The sequence below is a fragment of the Tupaia chinensis genome, unplaced genomic scaffold, assembly GCF_000334495.1.
Source record: "Tupaia chinensis unplaced genomic scaffold, TupChi_1.0 Scaffold144276_1, whole genome shotgun sequence".
Lineage (NCBI taxonomy): Eukaryota > Metazoa > Chordata > Mammalia > Scandentia > Tupaiidae > Tupaia > Tupaia belangeri.
Window position 1 is genome coordinate 2,864,952 of NW_006204133.1, and position 9,670 is coordinate 2,874,621.

The 9,670-nt window shown below is 45.0% G+C and overlaps 1 long non-coding RNA gene across 1 annotated transcript in view; it reads left to right on the forward strand.

Annotated features, from left to right (window-relative positions):
* Window positions 1–2,776: 2,776 nt before the first annotated feature.
* Window positions 2,777–9,670, forward strand: part of LOC102478431 (uncharacterized) — a 9,728-nt gene continuing 2,834 nt past the window's right edge. Inside the window, exons 1-2 of the long non-coding RNA XR_337116.1 lie at window positions 2,777–2,812; window positions 5,303–5,553. This is a non-coding gene — a long non-coding RNA (uncharacterized LOC102478431). The remainder of the gene's footprint in view (window positions 2,813–5,302; window positions 5,554–9,670) is intronic.

The window sequence follows — 9,670 nt, forward strand, 5'->3', positions numbered from 1 at the left end:
AAAATTATTTCTATAGTCTGCATTTATTTTGCTGTATTTATTTCCTTAGGCAGGATCCAGAGAGGAATTCCTGGGTGAGTGGGTAAGAGGGACCTCTGGCTCTAATTGAATATTGGGTTCAAAGGTATCTGATCCTTAGGGGCCATCCCACATGGCTGCCTCTGAAGTTTGAGTCCTGGAACTGGCAGCTTGAAAAACACACTGAGCACATGTGCATGTGTATCCAAAGAGGGGGAACAGCAGTTGGCGTAATGGCTATGTTGCTGAATTCCCATGTAGTTAACCACGGTTTGAGTCCTGGACCTGGTGGCTTAAACTCATGCCAGGCGTGCGTGTGTGTGTGCCCAAGATCCCAAGAGGAGAATGGAGAAGGGATTGTGGCGTGGCTGTCCCCCCTGGGGGGTGATTTCTTGCTTTCTGTCTCTCTGTCTCTCTCTGTCTTTCTGGTGAGCGCATGTGCCCTATAGCAAAAACCTCTTTCCCCCCCCAAAAAAAAAATCCCAAGAGGAAAACGGAGGGGAAGAGAGTGCAGTATGACCATCCTCCTGGGGTGTGGTTTCTCACTTTCCCTCTCTCTCTCTCTCTGGTGAGCACATGTACCCTATGACAAAAACAAAAAACAAAACAAAACAAAAACAAGGCGTCTAGTCTAGAGTGCTAAGGCTCAAATGACACCACTGGACACATTTTCCTTTGTCCCTGGAGGCCCTTTTTGCTGTTCCTCACAGTGGCTTGCCCTAAGTACTCTCGTGAACTTTGTATTTCTGATCTGAACAAATTATTTTGCTTCCCTCTTTAAAGAAATTTAAAGTTACGAAGTATAAGCTTATTCAAGACCCTAGATCCATGCCCGGGCCTGTCAATATGGATCTCTGATCTTAACTGTAAGATAGCCCTCCTGCCTCTTAAATTGTAGATAAGACTGGGACCAGCAGGTGGTATGGTAGTTAAAGGCACTGGACTCCCACATGGTTGACTGCGGTTCAAGTCCTGGACCTGGTGGCTTACTTTCTCACTTTCTCTTTCTCTCAATATGTCCCTCTCTAGTCAAATTAAAATAAATAAAGTTAAATAAAAAATAATTCTTTAAAAAAAGTTTTAGATAAGACTGGTATGCACCCACTTTCTCCAAGATTACCACCCACCAAGAAGAGTCTTTCCGAGTGAATATGGTCATGATAGCCATCATTTACTGAGTTCCTATTTTATGTAAGATATTATACTATATACTTTCAAAGGTTTCTATTTGAACTTCTGTGAGGGATCTTTATGAAGTTCAGAAATTTTGCAGAATATGCCAAGATCAGACTATCAAACCCCAAATGGGACTCAAAGCACTTGTCTTCTAGATGAAAATTTCTAAGCTTTTCTTGTCTATTGGGTTTCATGGTTCCAGATTTGAAAGGGGTACCCGATAAACCCACTTTTCCCATGAGTTTGGAAATAGGGCCTGGGTATTACTGGCTCTTATCCATGCCATTTGATGGTGACCCTTTGTGCTAAGAAATTCCGGTAACATTTAGATAGGCATTGAGCGCTTGTTTGCCGTCTTACATTTTGTTTTTCCTACTTCCTTGCTGGTTATTTACACGGCGTCAGCTGTCCTTCCAGCACTCGGGCAGGTACATTTTCGTGCGCACGGTGAAGCAGCACGGTGCATTTGGGCTCTGCCTAGTGATGTTACTATGGTAACAGCCGCAGGGCTCTGTGCTTATATCACACCCTTATTTCAGTGGTTCGGGCTGCTTTCTCAGAAATCTTTACAGCATTATTAAAAGTTGACTTACTTTATTTAAAGACTGGCAGGGTCTCACTGTGCTATGATGCTGCCCCATGCCTCCCAGCTGGTCCATGATCACCCAGCATGTTCAGGTTGACCCAGGATCTGAACCTGGGTCCCTGTGTGGCTCCAATATCATGCCTTGGTGCCTTAATGCCTTCACCCTTGCAGTTGGGCCTAAAATATTTTTTGCTAAATAGATTTAAAAAACAATTGGGTCTATGTGGGGCCAAGTTCCAGATAGTCTGTATTTTCCTTGACGGAATGTTTCTCCTAACTAAAATATTAGGTCATTGGGAAAGTCATGACGTATCTCTCTGTTTTTCAATGCAAAAATGTGTCCTGGCTCTCCCAACGACCCAATAGCTAGGAGATAAATAATTAAGTTTTAATTAAATAATTTTCTCCTAACTTAATGCTGGGCAGGACTGCCTTTCTATAAGTGGTGTCTAATCATGAAAACGGAAAAATAGCCTTTTAATTTAAAAAATAAGGGAGATCCAGCCCTTCTCACAAAAAAAGAGGCACCCTTTGGTACACCAGGAAGCAAGAGTACTTAACCTTTCATATTTATATTTTTTAAAAAAAGTTTCCTTTTTCACTCAACTATTCCCAACATCTTTGTCGCTAAGACTTAACTAGAAATCGATCTTCACCCTCCTGAATCTTCATTCAGTCAAACCAGAGGCTAATCATTAATGGAATGAAGAGGGTGAAGTCAAAGGCAGCCGGCTTCCTCTGGGCTGTGGTGGGGACACTGTGTTCTCCAGGACACACTTCATCCCAGGAGTCTGCTCTGTGACCTCACACGGTACTCAGTCTGCTAGTCTCCATTCAGATTCAGAAAATACAGACCCCAGGGCCAGCAGGTGGTGTAGCGGTTATGTTGCTGGACTCCCATATGGCCACACGCAATTCAGGTCCCAGACCCAATGGCTTGAAAATCACACCAGGCACCTGTGCATGCGTGCACACCCAAGACCCCATGAGGAGACTGGAGAAGGGATTGTAGCATGCCCATCTGCCCAGGAGGTGAGTTCTCACTGTTTCTCTTTCCAGTGAACGAAAACGCCCTATGGCAAAAAATCTCTTTAAAAAATATAGATTCCCATGGGCACAGGCATCCCTACCTGGATAGAAGACTGGAATCAATAGCCAGGAAGCTTCAAAAATTTTGTGGGAAAATGGGGCCCAGCAAGTGGTTTGGTGGTTAAGACACTGGGTTCTCACATGGCCCGCTGTGGTTTGAGTCCCAGATCTGGTGTCTTAAAAATCATGCCCAAAATCCTGAAAGCAGAATGAAGGAGAAGGGATTGAGGTATTGCCATCCTCCCTGGGGAATGATTTCTCACTTTCCCACTCTCTTTCTCCAATGAGCACACGTGCCCCATGGCAAAATCTTAAAAAAAAAAAAAAAAAAAAGTTTGTGTAAAAATGGAATTAAAATGTGAATTTATTTTGGTGGAAAAAAAAAATTGAAGCCCGCATAGTTTTTCCATAATATACAATTTCCACAAACGTTTTGAAGACTTCCTTCATATCTTCTTGGGCCAGTGTACTGGTCGATAGGAAAGTATTTCAGGTTTAGTGAGGTGGGAACACTGAACAGTTCGCGAGGTCACAGTTCTATCAGAAATTTATCAAGGATAGGGAACTTCATAAGACCTTAATGTTCTAGGGTAGGTTAAATCTTGGTAGTGTTTGTTGCTTGTTTGTTTGCAGGAGTAGATTGGTTTAGTTTTTGTTTTCTAGGGTGTAACTGATGTACAGAACACAAGTCTCAGGTGTTTGAACTTTGACACTGAGTCCTCCCATGCAGCTGCTGCCCACACCAAGATGTGGAGCGTTTCCAGCACCCCAGGAGGCTTTTCTGTGCCCTCCTGCAGTCGGTGACAACCCTGAACTAACCACCCTCCCAACTTCTATCACCAGAGATTCATTTTACCTATTGTTAAACCTTGCAAATAGACAGAAATAGATATAGTATGTCTTTTGTTTTGTATCTGACTCCTATTAATTCAACATTGTCTGTAAAATTCATCCAGGCTGTATCAGTTTGTTCTTTGTTATTGTCATGTAGTGTTCCCTTATATGGATAGACCACAAGTTACCCATTCTATTTTTCTTGGGCATGCATTGTTTTCAGGTTTAGGCTATTATGATAAATTTGCTACGAGCTATCTTTTTGGAGAGGGTGCGTTTGCTCACCAGAGAGAGATAGCCTGGGAGAGAGAGAAAGAAAAAGAGAGAAAGCATCCCCCAATGGAGCACAGACACACATCAATCCTTCTGCATTTCTCCATCCTGTTGGGGTTTGGGGCATACATGCACACATGCCTGGCATGTTTTTCAAGCTGCCAGGGCCAGGATTCAAACCACAGTCAGCCATGTGGGATCCAGCTCCCTTAACCACTAGACTAAGGAGCCAGCTCTAAACATTCTTATATATATATGTATATTAACAAGCATATAAGCATTCTGTTTTGCTGGGTATCCCACAAGAGTAGATTTCTGAGTCTAAGAGCATATATACGCATGCCTAGTATCAGGTAAGTACTGCCGAACATTTTTCTAGAGCGGCTGAACAAATTGATTTTACCTCCATTCATGTAGAAGCTTCAGTTGCTCTGCATCCTTGCATGGCATTGTCAGTCTTCCTTAATTTTAGTCATTCCCGTGGGTGTTGTAGTGGAATCTTATTGTGGCTTTAATTTTTCATTTCCTTGATAACTAATGATGAGCATCCTTTCATTGGCCACTCTTTTCTAAAGTGCCTATTTAAGTCTTTTGCTCCTTTTTTGAGGAGACGTATATATTTATATAGATATACACATACATATGAATGAGCTCTTTTTGTATTCTAGATCTGATACCATTATTGGAAACATATGCATATTTGTGTGTTTACATTGTGTGTGTGTGTGTACATAAATAGAGCAAGCGCACAAGCACACGCAGATACCTCCTCCCAGTGCTTGCCTTTTCAGTGCCAGGCACCTCTGTCCTGCAGCCAGGCCTTTCCATGCTGCTAGGGAAACTGACAGAGCCAGGCAGATGGAAACCACAAACAAACCTAGTCTCCAGCCTCACTTGGCCTTAATACCTTTAGACATTCTCTGAAAAACAAACAGGAGGGTGTGTAAATGAAGAAAGAAAAGATCACCAATAATTCCAAATCCAGAGATAATTAGTGTTGCCATTTCATTGTTTTCTTTCCAGTTCTCCTTTTATAAAGAAAGGCTTTCAAGCTGGCTGGCAAATTCAAATGTCTTCTACATCGTTTTGTATCCCAATTGTTTTCCACTACTGTACATTTTAACACAAGGTCTTCCCTTGTGAAGAGGAAGTCTTCATGAATATAAATGTTTGCAACTGACTAGTATCCATTATGTGGCTATATCATAATGTATTTATTGCCATTTTTATTGCCTTGTCTTTGATTTGAGGGTATTATGCAAAATTATTTGACAAAGCATGTGTTTCTGTAGTTTTCCTGCACTCATTTTGCCTGTATTTACTTAGGAGGGACCTGCAGAGGAATTCCTGGGTCTATGGGTAAGGCGAGCTTCAGACTCTGAGTCTCGGATTCCGAGGTGTCTACGGTGCTGAGGCCTGAATGCACCCCTGGGGCACTCTCATTTGTCCCCAGCACTCCTTTTGCCATTCCCCACAGCAGCTTGCCCTATGTGCTCTCATGCACTATGTCCCTGGTCCCCACGTGTTCCTTCTGGATGGATGTTTTTGCTTCTTTCTTCAGAGATTAAAGCTACCAGGTATGGAAATAGGTTCACTAATCAGCTGACCTCAAATGGGGATGATCTGGTGGACCCAATGGAATCACGAGGGTGCTCCCAAGTGGAAGATGGGGGCAGAGAGGACCAGGAAAGCGGTGTAAGGATCGAGCTCAGTACTGCTGAGTCTGAAGGGGGAGGAAGGGGCTATTAGCCAAGGAACATGGGCAACCTCCTGAAGCTTGAGAAGGCCAGGAGATGGATTCTCCCTTGAAGCCTCTAGCAAGAATGCAATCTCTGCCAACAACACCTTGCTCATATATATACACACATATTATATATTATTATATAGTATATGTAATAGTATATATATTACATAAAAATATCATTAATATATAACATAAATATATATATATGTGTATATATATATATATAAATTTTTTTAAAGTTTTTGCTATAGAGTATATGTGTTCGCTAAAGAAAGTGAGAAATCACCCCTGTGGGGGATGGCCAAACAGCAATTCTTTCTCCATTCTCCTCTTAGGATTCTGGGCAAGCATGCACACACACCTAGCATGTTTCTCAAGCTGCTGGGTTCAGGACTCAAACCGTGCGATTGGCCATGCAGGATCCAATGCCTTAAACTCCATTCTACCTGCTGGCCTACACCACTTTAATTTTAGCCTAATGAAACCCTTGTCAAGTTTCTGATCTTCAGAACTGTAAGATAATTAATGAGCGTTATTTTGAGCCAGTGTGTGTGGTAAATTGTTACCACAGCAATAGGACACTAATACAGAATTTATTTTAGATTTCCCTAGCCTTGTTGCTATAAACTCCATTTTTCCATCCCGACCTCCTGGCTCTGTCTGTATCCGAGGCCCATTAGACACACTATGGCGGAATCCTGGCTGTGAAAGCTGAATATTTTAAATGGAGGTTGTCATCCAAATTGCTGTGAAGTGATTCAGACTCTTAGCTGAGACTCTTCTAGGAGGCTTTTTTCTTTCTTTCTTCCTGACAAATGCTAGACACGACTAACAGGCTGAGGTTCGGGAGTCTCAGCCAGCCACTTGAATACCTCCCGGCGATTTATAGGTCTTTCAGAATGTCCATCATAGTGTCTTCTGAAAAATAAAAAACGTTTTCAGCTTTATCCTGCCCAAGTTTTACAGGATTTATTATTATTCCTCGCCCCATATTTTTTTTTTAATAGAAAGTGTAAGTCAGCTGGAGGCATGATGGATAAGATGACAAGGCCCCACATGGCCAACACCACAGTTCAAATCCCAAAACTGGTGGCTCGTAAAACATGCCTGGTGCGTGTGCATGAGCGCCCAAAATCCCAAAAGGAGGGAGAAATGGAGAAGGGATTGCAGCATGGCCATCCCAACGGGGATGAGGAAGGATGCTTTCTCATTCCTCCCCTCAGCCCGTCTCTGTCTCTCTCTGGTGAGTGCACACACCCTCTGGCAAATCAAAATAATAATAATAATAAAATACATTCTCCTGGTTACACTCTCTAAAAACCATCGTTTTGTCGGTTTTAGCGTTAGCAACGTGATCATCCATAAAACCCTGCACCTCGCGCTCGGCCTTCTTCTCTCTCGCGGTGCTTGTTACCGGCTTGTCCAGAGGCGGCGCCAGCTTCCTGGAGTGTGGAAGCCTGTGAAGGATGATTCTGGAACGGTGCCCATTTCGTGTGGGAATGGGATAATATTTTGGATAATAGAAAGGAGAACGTTAATTACGGTCAGGAAGGGGAGTCTCAACCACTACTTTTCTTTTGAGCAGAAAGATAAAAACAAGCATGCGTGGTTGGCGTGCTGGCCCACATCAGTCCCTTTGCAAATGTGGCTTTCAAGCAGCTAATCTTTTAAAAGTCTTTACACTGACTAATTTAGAAGCGAGGAGAACAAATGTGGGAGTATAAATGTAAGGCACTGAATAAGAGCGATCATCTCTGCCAATGAGCGCACTGCTGTGCTCCTGGCTACCCAATGCCCTGCGCGGTTTTCCTTTCAGGAGACTTCCCGGAGCTCGCCTCGCCTCCCCAGCAGAGCGCTACGTGACTGCAATTCAGATCCGGGAGGTCAGATCTGCCCAGGATCTTAGATCAGGCTCTCCGACCTCACTATCTGGAGGAGGAGAGAGTGACTGGCCCAAGGTGACACAGGGATGTCACACAGGGTGACACAGTGACTGGCCCAAGGTGACTCAGGGGCTCTACCACACCTCTCCCCGGGGCAGGTGTGGTAGAGCCCCTGCCCTCCTCCTTGGCAGACAGCCTACCTCCCCCCGCCCCAGTTCGATCTGCAGATCCCGGAGTCTCCGGCAGTCCCCAGCAACATGCTGACAATTTGTCCCCAGTAGAACAGATGAGCACCTTATTTACGCATCTGCTAGGAAAAGCAAACATGATCTTATTCATCGGATAGATGGTACATTAAAAAGAACATGTAGGTTTTGTTTTAATGGGAAAGATTCTGTAACGGTCAATATTTGGATAGTTGCTTGTTTTGGGGCTGAGTTATGAACACACACACATTCAGAGAGCGGTTGGGTACCCAGAACACACACGCTCTTCTGAAAACCGCATGAGCGAGCTCTTCCTCCGCTGTCAGTGGAATGCTATGACACCGAGGTGAACGAGCTAAGGGAATGTTTCCATAGCAAATGGTAATGTTAAAAATGGGTGTTCGGAGTGACAGCAGGATATGGCATGATCCGTTTCCATGGAAAAACAGGAAAATGGGAACGAGGTAGCTGCGTCTGTCGTGCCTGCGAGGCCTTGGGCAGGTTTGGAGACTTGCTGAGAAGACATGGGATGGATTCGCTGACGTGGCAGCGCCCAACGGCTCTTATCATCTCTGCACGGTCTGTGAGCCCCTCCCGTTCCCCGTGTCTGTGAGCCTGGGCTTCACACGCTCGTGCGAGCTCTCACTGACGTGTTCTGTAGCCAGGGGCCTATGGCCAGATCAGCACTGATTCGACAAAACTGCGTGAGGGTGCGACCGCTGTGGACCTATGATGTGGGTGAAGCCTGGCACAGGAGCTCAGGAGCTCAGGAGCTCAAAGACCTGCACTGCAGATGCCCGAGACCTGCCTTCTGTGGGCAAGGCCCCAACTTCCGCCAGCCCCCAGCCTTCATTCACATATACCCATGATATAAACCTCAGCTAGTGAAGCAATCTACTATAAACCGATTCCTTCAAAGGCATAAAAGACGAGTACTGGCTTGATGTTTGCCAGTTAATAGGGGTATGTGTAATTCTCTACGCTGAAGCAGCAGCCCTAGAAGGTGCAAGCCTGTGGGTAAAAAGCACAGGGCAGGGTCCTGAGGGAGGAGGTGTTGGGTGTAGGTCTTTCGGGTAAGCCCTTGTTGCGACACCACGCCCAGGCTTCTTTCCCGTGAGCCAGTCTCAGCATATCTCAGTGACAGACACGTGTTCCTACTTAATACTCACAGTACATCTGTCAGATAAAGACGGTCTCCATTTGACTTAGGACTTAGGAAACTCTGAGAAACTTGCCAGGGTTCAAGTAGCTAGGGAGTAGAGAAGCCAGAATTCGTGTGACATCCGAGCACTTCGTGTGAGGCCTGCCGTATAGGCGCCTCGAGGAGCCTCCCCTCCTCCCTATTATGAAGCATGGGGAGGAATCCCAACAACCGGTTAAAATACTCTGGTGAGGGGACCTGCAGAGGGTGTAGCGGTGACTATGGTTTGAGTCTTGGATCCTGTGGCTTGAAACATACCAAGTGCATGTGCATGCGTGCCCAAAATCCTGAGAGGAGGATGGAGAAGGAGGGATTTGGGCGTGCCCATCCCCCTGGGGGGTTATTTCTCGCTTTCCGTCTCTCCATCTCTCTGGCAAGTGCACGGACCCTATAGCGAAACGAAGAAACAAAACAACTCTCAAAAAAAAAAAAAAAAAGATTATTTGGTGGTTCTGAATCAAATGGTAGGAACTTAACTGTGTTTCTTTTTGGCCCTCGGGGCATAACAGTGAAACCAGCGAGCCGTGCCAGCCGCACATGGTGAGGCCGAGTCCGAGGCTTTCCCGGAGTTGCCTGAAGCTCAGAGATGCACTCTCGTCTCCTGTGACTTATCTCCCCCCTGTGGCCTGAGAACAGACTTAGCTAAGCTGACATATTCCT